Consider the following 16,407-nt stretch of genomic DNA (forward strand, 5'->3'; position numbering starts at 1 on the left):
TTTCTACTGACTCTGGAAAAACACCAAAAGAAAGATGCCCAGGTTCACTACTCATCTGCGTGAACGTGCCTTAGGCACAGACTGCAGATGTGGCCAGGGCAATAAATTGCAATGTCCGTACTGTGAGACGCCTAAGACAGCGCTACAGGGAGACAAAACAGACAGCTGATCGTCCTCGCAATGGCAGACCACGTGCAACAACACCTGCACAAGTTCGGTACATCTGAACATCACACCTGCAGGACAGGTACAGGATGGCAACAACTGCCCGAGTTACACCAGGAACGCACAATCCCTCCATCAGTGCTAAGACTGTCCGCAATAGGCTGAGAGAGGCTGGACTGAGGGCGTATAGGCCTGTTGTAAGGCAGGTCCTCACCAGACATCACCGGCAACAATGTCGCCTATGGGCACAAACCCACCGTCGCTGGACCAGACAGGACTGGCAAAAATTGCTCTTCACTGACGAGTTGCGGTTTTGTCTCAACGGGTGATGGTCGGATTCGAGTTTATTGTCGAAAGGATGAGCGTTACACCGAGGCCTGTACTCTGGAGCGGGATCGATTTGGAGGTGGAGGGTCCGTCATGGTCTGGGGCGGTGTGTCACAGCATCATCGGACTGAGCTTGTTGTCAATCTCAAAGTTGTGCGTTATGTGGTACCCTTCCTGCAGGCTCATTCTGACATGACCCTCCAGCATGACAATACCAGATACTGTTACTTTTGATTTTGACCCACCTTTGTTCAGGGACACATAATTCCATTTCTGTTAGTCACATGTCTGTGGAACGTTGTTCAGTTTGTCTCAGTTGTTGAATCGTATGTTCATACAAATATTTACACATGTTAAGGTAAAGGACCTTTTAATGGCGTCAGACCGAGGCTCTGCATCTGTCCTCGTGCTCCTAGACCTTAGTACTGCCTTTGATACCATCGATCACCACATTCTTTTGGAGAGATTGGAAACCCAAATTGGTCTACACGGACAAGTTCTGGCCTGGTTTAGATCTTATCTGTCGGAAAGATATCAGTTTGTCTCTGTGAATGGTTTGTCCTCTGACAAGTCAACTGTACATTTCGGTGTTCCTCAAGGTTCCGTTTTAGGACCACTACTGTTTTCACTATATATTTTACCTCTTGGATGTCATTCGAAAACATAATGTTAACTTTCACTGCTATGCGGATGACACACAGCTGTACATTTCAATGAAACATGGTGAAGCCCCAAAATTGCCCTCGCTAGAAGCCTGTGTTTCAGACATAAGGAAGTGGATGGCTGCAAACTTTCTACTTTTAAACTCGGACAAAACAGAGATGCTTGTTCTAGGTCCCAAAAAACAAAGATCTTCTGTTGAATCTGACAATTAATCTTGATGGTTGTAAAGTCGTCTCAAATAAAACTGTGAAGGACCTCGGCATTACTCTGGCCCCTGATCTCTCTTTTGACGAACATATGAAGACTGTTTCAAGGACAGCTTTTTTCCATCTATGTAACATTGCAAAAATCTGAAACTTTCTGTCCAAAAATGATGCAGAAAAATGTATCCATGCTTTTGTTACTTCTAGGTTAGACTACTGCAATGCTCTACTTTCCGGCTACCCGGATAAAGCATTAAAATAAACTTCAGTTAGTGCTAAATACGGCTGCTAGTATCCTGATTAGAACCAAAATATTTGATCAAATTACTCCAGTGCTAGCCTCCCTACACTGACTTCCTGTTAAGGCAAGGGCTGATTTCAAGGTTTTACTGCTAACCTACAAAGCATTACATGGGCTTGCTTTTACCTATCTTTCCGATTTGGTCCTGCCGTACATACCTACACGTACGCTACGGTCACAAGACGCAGGCCTCCTAATTGTCCCTAGAATTTCTAAGCAAACAGCTGGAGGCAGGGCTTTCTCCTATAGAGCTCCATTTTTATGGAATGGTCTGCCTACCCATGTGAGAGACGCAGACTCGGTCTCAACTTTTAAGTCTTTACTGAAGACTCATCTCTTCAGTGGGTCATATGATTGAGTGTAGTCTGGCCCAGGAGTGTGAAGGTGAACGGAAAGGCTCTGGAGCAACGAACCGCCCTTGCTCTCTCTGCCTGGCCGGTTCCCCTCTCCGCTGGGATTCTCTGCCTCTAACCCTATTACAGGGGCTGAGTCACTGGCTTACTGGTGCTCTTTCATGCCGTCCCTAGGAGGGGTGCGTCACTTGAGTGGGTTGAGTCACTGACGTGATCTTCCTGTCTGGGTTGGCGCCCCCGCTTGGGTTGTGCCGTGGCGGAGATCGTTGTGGGCTATACTCGGCCTTGTCTCAGGATGGGAAGTTGGTGGTTGAAGATATTCTTCTAGTGGTGTGGGGGCTGTGCTTTGGCAAAGTGGGTGGGGTTATATCCTTCCTGTTTGGCCCTGTCTGGGGGTATCATCGGATGGGGCCACTGTCTCCTGACCCCTCCTGTCTCAGCCTCCAGTATTTATGCTGCAGTAGTTTATGTGTCAGGGGGCTAGGGTCAGTTTGTTATATCTGGAGTACTTCTCCTGTCTTATCCGGTGTCCTGTGTGAATTTAAGTATGCTCTCTCTAATTCTCTCTCTCTCTCTTTCTTTCTCTCTCTTGGAGGACCTGAGCCCTAGGACCATGCCTCAGGACTACCTGGCATGATGACTCCTTGCTGTCCCCAGTCCACCTGGCCGTGCTGCTGCTCCAGTTTCAACTGTTCTGCCTGCGGCTATGGAACCCTGACCTGTTCACCGGACATGCTACCTGTCCCAGACCTGCTGTTTTCAACTCTCTTGAGACAGCAGGAGCGGTAGAGATACTCTTAATGATCGGCTATGAAAAGCCAACTGACATTTACTCCTGAGGTGCTGACTTGCTGCACCCTCGACAACTACTGTGATTATTATTAATTGTCCATGCTGGTCATTTATGAACATTTGAACATCTTGGCCATGTTCTGTTATAATCTCCACCCGGCACAGCCAGAAGAGGACTTGCCACCCCTCATAGCCTGGTTCCTCTCTAGGTTTCTTCCTAGGTTTTGGCCTTTCTAGGGAGTTTTTCCTAGCCACCGTGCTTCTACACCTGCATTGCTTGCTGTTTGGGGTTTTAGGCTGGGTTTCTGTACAGCACTTTGAGATATCAGCTGATGTAAGAAGGGCTATATAAATACATTTGAGTTTGCTGAAAATAAACGCAGTTGACAGTGAGAGGATGTTTTTTTTGTTGCTGAGTTTAGTTGTCCAAAATTGTAATCAGTAACGTAACTTTTGGCTAACGTTACCCAAACGTACCCAAATGTAACGTACATTAAGTTACATCTGGAATACTTTCCCCTTAAGAGGCACAGGTTGACGTTTTTCGTCATGAATCTTGTTCTGGAGGCAGCTATGCAGAGTGGTCACTAATTGCCACAGTCATAAAATATGATTTTAAAACAAACATTAACCACTGTTAATGCCGAAGGTTAAATTAAGAACAAAAAGCACATTTTTGGTTATATTAATTTGTACAATATTGACTGCAGCTGGGTCATTTAGCGGAAATCGCTCAGCTCTGCGTCGAGGACAATACTCATCTCAATAAACGTCAACCTGTTAAGATGCATTAGAAAAAAACAAAAAAGAATATTACCAAATGAACAACATCCATTGCAGGATAAATTACAGAGTTGGCCATAAATGGATGTTGCATTTAACTTGATGGGTTGGTTACGTAGGCTTCTTCTAACCCATTGCTTTCTACTACAGATAATACGATTACGCTATATCTTTACATAAAAAACACCAGTCTGTCGGATTTCCGGTCATTCCAATTAATTTAGTACCCCTTGATCTTCAAGAATAGGATTTGGAAATATAGATTAGCCAAATTGTTTTACCTCAGCATAACCCCAAAACTAAGGACTAATTAGCCTACTCTGTTGTTTATGATTTATTTTGATGTCATGGAGGATTGATTAGGCTCTTTGCTTTGAGTTGAAAAATAAATGCTGCTCTCGGAATGGCATGCTTTGAACACTCCCGAAAAGCGCTTTTTTGCATGTGAAAAATGGAACCGAGGTAAAGACAGTTTCAAGTTGGATATTCACGCTTTCAAACCTCAATAGCTTTCAAACCACTTGAGCCACAGACTCCAAATTAGTGTCATGATGTTGGAAAAATTGCGCACAACTTTGCACAGGTCTTATTTTCACGATATGTACATTAATTCGCATTCCAAAGCTAATAAACATATGGAAATGTGAGCAGCATTTTGTATTCCTAGTTGAATTAGTTAGGGAGCGTAAACAAAGTACAAACGTTTTATACATTCGAAATTTAATAGCTCCTTGGTCATGTGACCTACTTGACGCAAACAAGGTTCAGAATGTACACTGACTATCCTTCTATATTGCACACCCTTTGGGTTGTTCATTTTCATCTCACATGTTTTTACATGAATTTTTCAAACTTTAAAATATCAATAGCTCCTTGGTCATGTGACCTACTGACTTCAAACAAGGTTCAGAATGTCCACTCAGTGGGCCTACACATTGCACACGCTTTAGTTTGTCAATTTTCATCTCACTCGATTTTACATGAATTTTTCAAACTTTAAAATTTCAATAGGTCCTTGGTCATGTGACCTGACTTTAAACAAGGTTCAGAATGTATGCTGACTACCCTTATATATTGCACACCCTTGAGTTTGTCCATTTTCATCTCACTCGATTTTACATGAATCTTTAAAACTTTAAAATGTCAATAGCTCCTTGGTCATGTGACCTACTGACCTCAAACAAGGTTCAGAATGTCCACTGACTATGCCTTCATATCGCACACTCTATTGTTTGTCTACTTTCATCTCATGCTATTTGACTTAAATCTGTAAGCCTGAGACCCAGTGGGTGTGGACATTGCTGTACAGTGGACACCCACACTCAGAAGTCATTTGGTGAAAAAGAGAGTATCTGACTGATAGAGCCGTTAACAGTGGTTACTATTATCTGTCTGACCCCCTTGTACCCTCAAACCCTTCCAGGATATTACAATCTCACAACGCAGGATATTCGATGGTCCCTACATTCCTTTCTAACAGTCCTCAAGCGTCAATAGGATAGTCAATGACTGTGTAACTGTTGAAATTCAGAGTCAATGTTATCATTTTAGTAAGTCTTCTGGTCGGGCATAAAATGTTGTCTCCAGTTTTTTGCTTTCTCAGGTCCTGCTGAGTGGAAGGTATTGATGCCTTTTCAGTCTAGCTTCAGTTAGGTGTCATTATATTATAAGCACCACGCCACACCACTCCCGTTTCATAACACCCTCAAACCTTCTACCATTTGTCTTCACTCCAAGAACCATGAGGGCCCTCTAGCTGTAGACGCCCCAAGAACCATGACAACTGAGATTCCCATATCCATAGCCTTCTTAGCTTGTAGGTCTAAAAGCGTTTTTGTCCATACTATGTTGAAATATCAAAGACTAAGCTTTTTGTGTGACTCTGGAAAGTCATAGCCTTGTTTTCCCTGGTACATAAACGTATACTACTAACTAGTTCTGTTTATTTTGACTTTGCAACATAAAAATCTTGTTGGGAGCTGTAAAAACACTTTCACAGATGTATGTTGATAAAGAAATACTACAGCTCAGTGCAATGGTAAATGTTAAGTCAGCTGTGGGATATGGACAGTAGAGGAGGATGCTGTTGTAGTGACAGAGTCATCACTATTTTCAGGACTTTTTTTTATCAGGGTCACAGCACTGGAGAATAACCTGGTTCTGATCCAGATGTACCGGACTCATTTGCCTGAGGGTGGCCTCTAAAATAGTAAATACAGTTATGTATGCTTGTACACTGGTCAACCTTAGGCACTGCATGCAATACTTGCTGTTGTTTGTAATAGTTATTGTCATGTTTTTGTCCACATTTGTTTGGAAATACGTGTAACTGTCCTTTGTAGTTGGCATACAGCTGCATGGTACTGTGACATTAGTTGTCATGTTGTCACTAAGCTGGTTGTTGTTAGTCTAAAGCATACTTTACAAAGTTTGTTTAATATTTGCATTTGTCACCCAGCTCTTTGCCTCAAGAGTCCAGTCTGCCTTTCACAGCCCTTATGAAAAGACGACATTGTAATTAATTTGGTGTTCGAACAGAGGTACTTAAAGGAAGGCGCACGGGTAGGCCTCATGAAAAACAATGTTTCATATGCTCTTTTTAATCACAGTAATAGGCAGTGATTTGTCAGTCAGAGTGAGCTTGATAATGTGAAAGAATCCTTTTCATAGCATCACTTTCATACACTGTACATTAAGACAAATCCTTCTACGTTGAGTATTAGAAGCAGTTTACATAACCTGATAATGACTTGATATTTGAGTGCATTCACAACAAACCACCTGCAGACAACTTACAAAATGCAATAGTGCATTTGAGGGTTCGTTTTTATGATGAAAATAGTTATTTGATGCATGGCCTACTATTTGTAACTGGAAAAATGAATTCGCACATCTTTTGTGTAACACAAATGTATAACATTCACACTACAGTTTTTTTCCTGTGCAGTGATCAACTTAGATTCTGATAGCTTTTTGTATTTCTGAGTGACGTAAAGCTATCGACATAGTGATGAATTAAGTTTTAATGTCATTACAGAAAACAGAAAACAAAATGATCGAGTTAACACATTAGAAACAGAGCATGTCATGAAACTGGCAAATAAAGATGACAATGGAAAGGGAAATATTGATGATGGCCAGAAATTCAGTCAACACCAACTAGACCATTACTCCAGAGACAGAGGGACAGAATGTGAGGCAGAGGCTCTAGAGGACAGGAAAGATGACATACAAGCACAAAGTGATGAAGAGTACTCCGGAGACAGGGACAGAACAAGTGAGTGATGCTAAAAGAATGACCAGACCAGGGGCAAAGTCATTTTACATTTATATTAAGATGGACAGGTGGAAGAAAATAAAGCCCTTACCAGGTACCTCAAATCTACAACAGCCATGGACAGATGTGCTTTATTCTGAATTTAATAAGGTCAATCCATGCTGCACCTTGGCATTCAAATACCAGCATATCAAAGCTAGTCACAGCCAGAAAAAAGACTCGCCTTACTTCTGTACCTCGGCCACCTGCACCTTTCAGTTGTGTAAAGCGTAATACATGTTTAAACAACAAAAAAGGCCTAGCAAATATAGCAAATATGTCAACATCATGGTATTCAGATTTGGTGAGGTGACACACCAACGAAGTGGAGAGAAGATGTAGGCCTGTAAGATATAATCGCAGAGGTGCAGTAGCAAAGGCAGCACAAAAAGGTGTCCGCAGCTACCACTACAGACAGTTAAAAAACACACATACAGAAGAGATTTTGGCAGGCAACATTACAAGAAGCCCTTCAAAAGATATTCTCAAAGTGATTGGGGCTGAAATCAGAAAGAGCACAAGGCTGCACGATGACATGATGCTAGAGCTCATGCTTGCACAAACGGTTTTGAAGGAGTGTGCCACAACTTCAGCTACTACATCTGGATACATGCAGCACCTCCAAGTCGAGCCGTTTGGCATTCACTTGTTCACAGAAGAGGGTTTGAAGATCCTAGTTGAACATCTGAGAAAGCGCAGTCCAGTGACTCTTCATATTGATACCATTGGTGGGGTTGTGTCTAAGATTAGCAATCAAAGTAAAAGAGTTCTGTACTATGCTCTGGTTCTTCCCGGAATGGGCAAGGATAAATCCCCGTATCCGAGATGATTAGTGTTCAGCACTCTATCCCAACAATAATCTTTTGGTTAATGGAGACAGTATGCAAGGTCTCACAAATGGCAAGCTGCAAGCTGAGACAGGTGGAGGCTGATTTCAGCTGGGCGCTGATTGGAAGTGTATTGCTCTCATTTAACAAAGAGAGCATCACTTCTTATCTAAACAGAGCCCACAGCAGAGTTTCTTTGGAGGAAAAAGAAGATTGCGAAGACTTCACAGTGCTCTGCCCACATCCGCCCAGGGATTTGGGAAGAAAACAAATGACAATGGGCTCAAAGAGTATGAAACTTTTTGGTTTGCCTTGTTGCTCAACAGCACCTCTTTCTTCAAGGCACTCAATGCGTTTAGACAAGTGTGTGCTTTTCAAATCACAACATAAAAGTAATCTTGTGGATGAATCACAAAAGCATTTAGATGAGAGTATTGAAGTCCGAGAAGGTGAAAGTGGAGGACGTGATGAGAGATTGCACTTTTTTCATAACTGTCATGTCAGCAAAAAAATAAAACAATATGTGGACAATCTCCCTTCACACGTCAATTCACGTCAGTTCTTAATCATTTGCAGAGTCTTCTGCAGGAGACACAGACAGGGCCTAAAAATAGTTTTTTCTGCCCTGGGATAATCAATGTTCTAATGGACACTTAGATGGCCATTTTCCCCCTATGGAGTGGGATACTGCTGGGTGACCTTACAAGATATTGTAATGTGACCAACACAACATTGCAATCAGTGAAGTCACGGGACACCAACTGCTATGTGGAACAATGGTTCTGGATCCTGAAGCATTACATTTTGCAAAAGAAGAAATTCCTCCGTCCAGCTGAATTCATTTTTAAAATGCATGCCACCCTCCAAGGAAGGTATAGGGAGCACATAATAAAACATAACCTTCCAGAATCACTGTTCACTAAATCCCCCTACCGCAACAAGTCGTTGGACCAGGAAGAGGAGCAGTGGGCCAAGAGACAAAGAAAAGACTCACCTCACAAGTCCAGGTCAAAGTATTTCCAGCCTCCCAGACAATTACCTGAGTCAAAGAAGAAGGGTAAAAAGAAACCAGCAGGGAAGGCACACCACAAGAAATATGAAAGCAGGGATGAGGCAACATCACTCCAAGACAACGAGGCTGCAGGCCAGGTATGTTTTTTTTTCAAATGTTAAAGGATTGTGATAGTTTGTTTTCAGTTCTTGTTTAAGCGGACAATAACTCTTCTAAATGTGTTTAATTTGCATATTGCAGGTCACAGCTCTGTGGCGAGGAAACAATTGCGAGGTGGTGGTCTACAGACAAAAAGTCCTCTTTCCTTCTCCATCATTCAGAGTTTAAAACTCTGCAGCCCCATAAATGGCTTGTGGGTGAGGTAATAAATACTAGTCATAACATGACATAAGCATTTTTCCAATCACAATTCTAAACATATCGTGGGAAGAAAAATCATACAGTATGAAGGATGAACATAGAAGTACATTAGATTAGGGGCGGCAGGTAGCCTAGTGGTTAGAGCGTTGGATTAGTAAGCGAAAGGTAGCAAGATCGAATCCCCAAGCTGACAAGGTAAAAATCTGTTGTTCTGCCCCTGAACAAGGCAGTTAACCCACTGTTCCTAGGGCGTCATTGAAAATAAGAATTTGTTCTTAACTGACTTGTCTAGTCAAATAAAGGTAAAAATAAATAAATGAAGATGTGCACCTAACCAAGTCTAAGGACATGTAATATCATTATGTAGTTAATTGGAGTTGAATGTTTCTGATGACGTACACTTTAATATTTATGGCCCTTATTCTGTCACTTTAAAGTAAATAGTGAAGATGTGTCATTACGTAAACACAGTATTGTCAGCAATAACACACTTTTTTGACTACATAACACCTTATGTATGATACTTAATCTCCCTAAAAAGGCATATATATATGTGACCATGACCCATTAAATTGCATGTAGCCAGAATATATTAGACAAATAAAAACAAAGGCAAATGTAATTATGTTTGTTTTAAATCTTGATTAACAATCCTTCTAACCAACCAATATTCTCTGAAATGTCTATGTATTTTAGTTTATGCTTAATTATTTGTGGAATTTTAAAGGATTAACTATTGATACATTTGTGGGGGGCTTAGTGGCAAGCATGTGAAATTATTTATTTCAGGTGAACTTCGGTAACTACAATGCTGTCATGAGTTTCTTGAATGTGAACCAGAACTACTGGAAGTTCATTGTTAGTAAAATCATTTTTCCAAAATTGATTTAGGTACATTTTTGTGAAGAGGTATGAGGGTTGTGATATGGGTGATTTGGGAAAAAAACGTTCCCAAGGTAAACGGACTATTTCTCAGGCTCAGATATTAGAATATGCATATAATTAACAGATTAGGATAGAAAACACTCTAAAGTTTCCAAAACTGTCAAAATATTGTCTGTGAGTATAACAGAACTGATTTTGCAGGCGATAACCTGAGGAACTCCAACCCGGAAGTGCTTTTTTTATTTATTTTAATCCTTGTTCCATTGCTTGCCCCTCCATTTAAAGGCGTATCAACCAGATTCCTTTTCCAATGGCTTCCTCAGGCTGTGACCAGGCTTTAGACATCGTTTCAGGCTTTTATTTTGAAAAATGAGCGAGATTTATCAAAACGCGTCAGTGGATGACCAGGTGTCCTTTGATTGGTTCCTGCGCAGGAGAGATTTGGCTCGACATTTTCTATCTCTGTAGAATTGAACAGTTTACCGTCTGGTTGAAATATAATCGATTATGTATGTTAAAAACAACCTGAGGATTGATTATAAAAAACCTTTGACATGTTTCTACGAACATTACGGATACTTTTTGGAATTTGTGTCTGCCCTTCAGTACCAGAACGAGCTTGTGGTTTTCTGAACATAACGCGCAAACCAAATGCCGATTTTTGGTTATAAAACGAATCTTTATCGAACAAAAAGAACATTTATTGTGTAACTGGGAGTCTCGTGAGTACAAACATCCGAAGATTATCAAAGGTAAGCGATTCATTTTATTGCTTTTCTGACTTTCGTGACCAAGCTAATTTAAGGCTAGCTGTTCTAGCAGTGATTGATACACTCACAAACGCTTGGATTGCTTTCGCTGTAAAGCATATTTTCTAAATCTGACACCATAGGTGGATTAACAACAAGCTAAGCTGTGTTTTGGTATATTTCACTTGTGATTTCATGATTATAAATATTTTTAGTATTATTTTTGAATTTGATACTTTTTGGAATAAACAATTTCTGTTTAATTTGTTAATATTACATTTTTATTCATTTTCTGGCCACCATTACTGTGGTTACATGTTCAGTATATGTATTGACCAGCAAACCCTCTGCAGCCTACCTCACTAGCTCACTCTCCATCCCTGCTTTGGACAATTAATAGCATGACTCTCGTACTTTGGCCTTTTCCTTTATGGTTGATATTAACGATGAAAGTAGATATTATCTGTCTCTCTCTTATTGTGTAAATCAAATCAAATTTATTTATATAGCCCTTCGTACATCAGCTGATATCTCAAAGTGCTGTACAGAAACCCAGCCTAAAACCCCAAACAGCAAGCAATGCAGGTGTAGAAGCACGGTGGCTAGGAAAAACTCCTTAGAAAGGCCAAAACTAGGAAGAAACCTAGAGAGGAACCAGCCTATGAGGGGTGGCCAGTCCTCTTCTGGCTGTGCCGGGTGGAGATTATAACAGAACAGTGTACCGCTGTTAAATACTGTGGGGGGAAAAAACAGGGACAATAAGTACTTAGAACTACCAATTATTATAGATAAATATTAAAGAAAAGGGTAAACACAACACTGGGCTAAACCCCCTAATTGTCAAACTAATATTAATGTACAACAATATAGAAGATACATGACTAGAGGTTATGCAATATGGGTGTATATCCACTGCACGCTTCTTAGGTGTGTAATTGACATGACCAAGGAGCTACTGAAATTTAAAACTATGAAAAATGTACGTTACTCCATGTGATTTTACAGTACACAAACAAGAGTGTGCAATATATACAGTTGAAGTCGGAAGTTTACATACACTTAGGTTGGAGTCATTAAAACTAATTTTTCACCACTCCACAAATTTATTTTTAACAAACTATAGTTTGGTAAGTCGGTTACTTTGTGCATGACACAAGTCACTTTTCCAACAATCGTTTACAGACAGATTATCTCATTTATAATTCACTGTATCACAATTCCAGTGGATTAGAAGTTTATATACACTAAATTGACTGTGCCTTTAAACAGCTTGGAAAATTCAAGAAAATTGTCATGGCTTTAGAAGCTTCTGATAGGCTAATTGACATTGTTTGAGTCAATTGGAGGTACCTGTGGATGTATTTCAAGGCCTACCTTCAAACTCTGTGCCTCTTCGCTTGACATCATGGGAAAATCAAAAGAAATCAGCCAAGACCTCAGAAAATAATTGTAGACCTCCACAAGTCTGGTTCATCCTTGGGAGCAATTTCCAAACGCCTGAAGGTACCACGTTCATCTGTACAAACAATAGTACGCAAGTATAAACACCATGGGACCACACAGTCGTCATACCGCTCAGGAAGGAGATGCGTTCTGTCTCTTAGAGATGAATGTACTTTGGTGCGAAAAGTGCAAATCAATCCCAGAACAACAGCAAAGGACCTTGTGAAGATGCTGGAGGAAACAAGTACAAAAGTATCTATATCCACAGTAAAACGAGTCCTATATTGACATAACCTGAAAGGCCGTTCAGCAAGGAAGAAGCCATTGCTCCAAAACCGCCATAAAAAAGCCAGACTACGGTTTGCAACTGCACATGGGGACAAAGATCATACATTTTGGAGAAATGTCCTCTGGTCTGATGAAACAAAAATAGAACTGTTTGGCCATAATGACCATTGTTATGTTTGGAGGAAAAAGGGGGAGGCTTGCAAACCGAAGAACACCATCCCAACTGTGAAGCACGGGGGTGGCAGCATCACGTTGTGGGGGTGCTTTGCTGCAGGAGGGACTGGTGCACTTCACAAAATAGATGGCATCATGAGGGAGGAAAATTATGTGGACATATTGAAGCAACATCTCAAGACATCAGTCAGGAAGTTAAATTTTGGTTGCAAATGGGTCTTCCAAATGGACAATGACCCCAAGCAAACTTCTAAAGTTGTGGCAGGATGGCTTAAGGACAACAAAGTCAAGTTATTGGAGTGGCCATCACAAAGTCCTGACCTCAATCCTATAGAAAATGTGTGGGCAGAACTGAAAAAGCGTGTGCGAGCAAGGAGGGCTACAAAAATGAAATAATCTGTTTGTAAACAATTGTTGGAAAAATTACTTTTGTCATGCACAAAGTAGATGTCCAACCCGACTTACCAAAACTAGTTTGTTAACAAGAAATTTGTGGAGTGGTTGAAAAACGAGTTAATGACTCCAACCTAAGTGTATGTAAACTTCCGACTTCAATTGTAAGTCAGTGATTGCGTTCGTAGCTGTTTGTATGAATTTACATACAATACATGTTAACAGCATGGAGAGAGAGAGAGAGACTGTTGCTGTACTCCCACGTAAGGCCCCTGCTTCTGGTACCATTGAAGGTCAGTTGTCAGGCAGGCAGCTTGAAGATGTCACCATCCAGGTCCATGCCACAGCATGCAGTGACCTGATAGGGAGATGACAATAAATGGATTATGTACCTTTCATCACCAAAGCCATGTTAGCATTTACTGCACATGTTGCTGAACAATTTAACCCTTTTGTTAGTGTCACAGATATGGAAATTCACATACAATATTCAGTTCATAGGCATTGATTAATACCTCTAGGGCAGGCCGCAAGTAATTCATGTTTTCAATTGAACCAACCTGGAAGACCAGGTGTATTGAATTTAGGCAATCACTGAACTGATCAATTAGCCCAGTTGATCAGGGCTGTGTTCAGCACATAAAAACCTAATAGAACGTTAAATGGAACGGAGCTCTACCGAACGACCAGTTGAAAAAAAGGGAGGGGTTGGGTTGTGGGTTCTAAACGCACAGCTGCCATTTAAGTGTCACTCATTGCTTCAAGCCACACCCACTGAACGGCACAAACGTATCTCAGTCTGTTCAAAAATGTTTTGCAAACGTTCAAGTGAACTGAACGAAACTCTGGTGTACGGCAATCCAGGAAGAGGGTTGCGTCTCACAGTAGGGATAATGATCTAGGACCTCCCCCTTGTCAATGTAAACTTATCCTAAAATCAGTTCTCTTTGTGAATATGGGCCCTGGCCTGTCAGTAATGTCCCTTCACCTGAAATACAACAAAGAAGTCACCTTTTCCTAGAGAGATTTACACAGTTATCAAAACGTCACGCCAGGGTAAACCTACACGAAATTCCCTTCTAAAATTCCCTATGGGAAAATGAATGGAGGAAAACGATTAGAACAATTTCCCTGTTTGCCCGCTAGGTTTTATGGGTATTATGACTCATACTGTGGTCATTAACAAGTCCTTTTATTTATATTTATGGTGCATTCTTATGCATGTACATTTCATACTAATACATTTCATTGTGCTGTAGGCTGGTGTTCTGTATGTGTTGCATGTGTTCTACAGCATTTTCAGAAAGTATAATTTTGGATCATGAGTGTCACTAGGGCAAGTACTGTAGGCCAACCGCTGCTCAAGCTAATGATGCGTTCCAACTTAGTCACCTGCTTACCTCAATTATTGTCCCAGTTTATCCACCCAGTTAATGAGACGTTATGTTCTTGAACTGTGCTGTACCAAGCCTTCCGTCCCGAAGAGGACGCAGTCACTCACCTCCCCAGTCAGTCCCGCTGTGGTAGGACAGCGCTAGCTTCCTGCTTTTATGTTTCTGATGCAAGTATGGTCGCGGAGCCAGACCAGTGATATCAGTACTAACTCACTGTAACAGTTTCTGTCGGCACAATTAATGCCTCCTCGATAAGAATCGTCATAGCCTTACATATGCTACAAATCCTTGAAACGTAGGAGTGGACTGCTTGCAATAACCTGAGGTGAGAATGTTTTTTCGGACAACGTAAACTCATAGTACACTACAGTATACTATCATTGAACTCTTAATGATAGCCTACATGGGCTATTGATAATGATACAATTTGTATCGGATTCAACAGCAAGCTACACATGCACATCTCCCTATGTAGTTAGATAAAGGATTTTGTGTAATCGAATTTCGATCAAGGTAAATTCCTCAGCAGGGCGGGTTTAACATGTTCAGTTGTAGGTTTCGTCAACATATTACTCATCCCTGCTGTATGTACGCAGAACAAATTTATAAATTCAACGTGCAACAATTTCAAAGATTTTACTGCGTAACAGTTAATATAAGGAAATAAGTCAATTTAAATAAATAAATTAGGCCCTAATCTATGGATTTCACATGACTGGGAGTACACATATGCAGCTCTTAGTCACAGATACCATAACAAAAGAAGGGGCGTGGATCAGAAAACCAGACAGTATCTGGTGTGACCATAATTTGCCTCATGCAGTGGGATACATCTCCTTCAAATAGAGTTGATCAGGCTGTTGATTGTGGCCTGTGGAATGTTGTCCCACTCCTCTTCAATAGCTTTGCGAAGTTGCTGGATATTGGCTTGAACTGGAACATGCTGTCATACACGTTTCTCCAGAGCATCCCAAACATGCTCTATTCGATAACATGTCTGGTGAGTTTGCAGGCCACGGAAGAACTGGGACATTTTCAGCTTCCAGTAATTGTGTACAGATCCTTGCGACATGGTGACATACATTATCATGCTGAAACATGAGGTGATGGCAGCGGATGAATCACATGGCAATGGGCCTCAGGATCTCGTCACCATATCTCTGTGCATTCAAATTTTCCATCAATAAAATGCATTTGTGTTTGTTGTTCATAGCTAATGCCTGCCCATACCATAACCCCACCGCCACCATGGGGCACTCTGTTCACAACGTTGACATCAGCAAACCGCTCACCCACATGACGCCATACACGTGGTCTGCGGTTGTGAGGCCAGTTGGACTTACTGTCAAATTCTCTAAAACAACTTTGGAGGCGGCTTATGGTAGATAAATTAACATTCAGTTCTCTGGTTACAGCTCTGCTGGACATTCCTGCAGTCAGCATGCCAATTGCACGCTCCCTCAATTCAAGAGATCTGTGGCATTGGGTTGTGTGACAAAACAGCACATTTTAGAGTGGCCTTTTTTGTCCTTGGCCATCAGGTGGATGGATTATCTTGGCAAAGGAGAGTGGTTATGGATGATGCCAGAGTTCCACAGTAGGCTGCATTATGTTAACCCTCATGTCCAACTTATTTTAACGTTCTTCTCTGTAATAGTATAATAACTCACTTAGTAAAATTATACTGAAACGAAAAAAAACAGTTTAGAGCCATGTCACACTTCTCAGCACTTCTGTATTTCAAGAGGAAGTGCTGCCTAAATGTTTTCTCCCTTTGAAATAAATCACCCAGAAGTGAAACCCTCCACATGCCACATTTGCTTAGTTACACAAATAAAACTTGTTTAAATAATCAGTTGTGTAATCTTGGAATTATTATTTAAACACCTTGGCCTCACTAAGTTTAACTAATTCAAATGACTCTACAGTCCGGTAAAGAAAGTACACCCAAAGTCCAGAGTCTAGACTGAGGATAAATC

The sequence above is a fragment of the Salvelinus namaycush genome, chromosome 30 (genome assembly GCF_016432855.1).
Source record: "Salvelinus namaycush isolate Seneca chromosome 30, SaNama_1.0, whole genome shotgun sequence".
Lineage (NCBI taxonomy): Eukaryota > Metazoa > Chordata > Actinopteri > Salmoniformes > Salmonidae > Salvelinus > Salvelinus namaycush.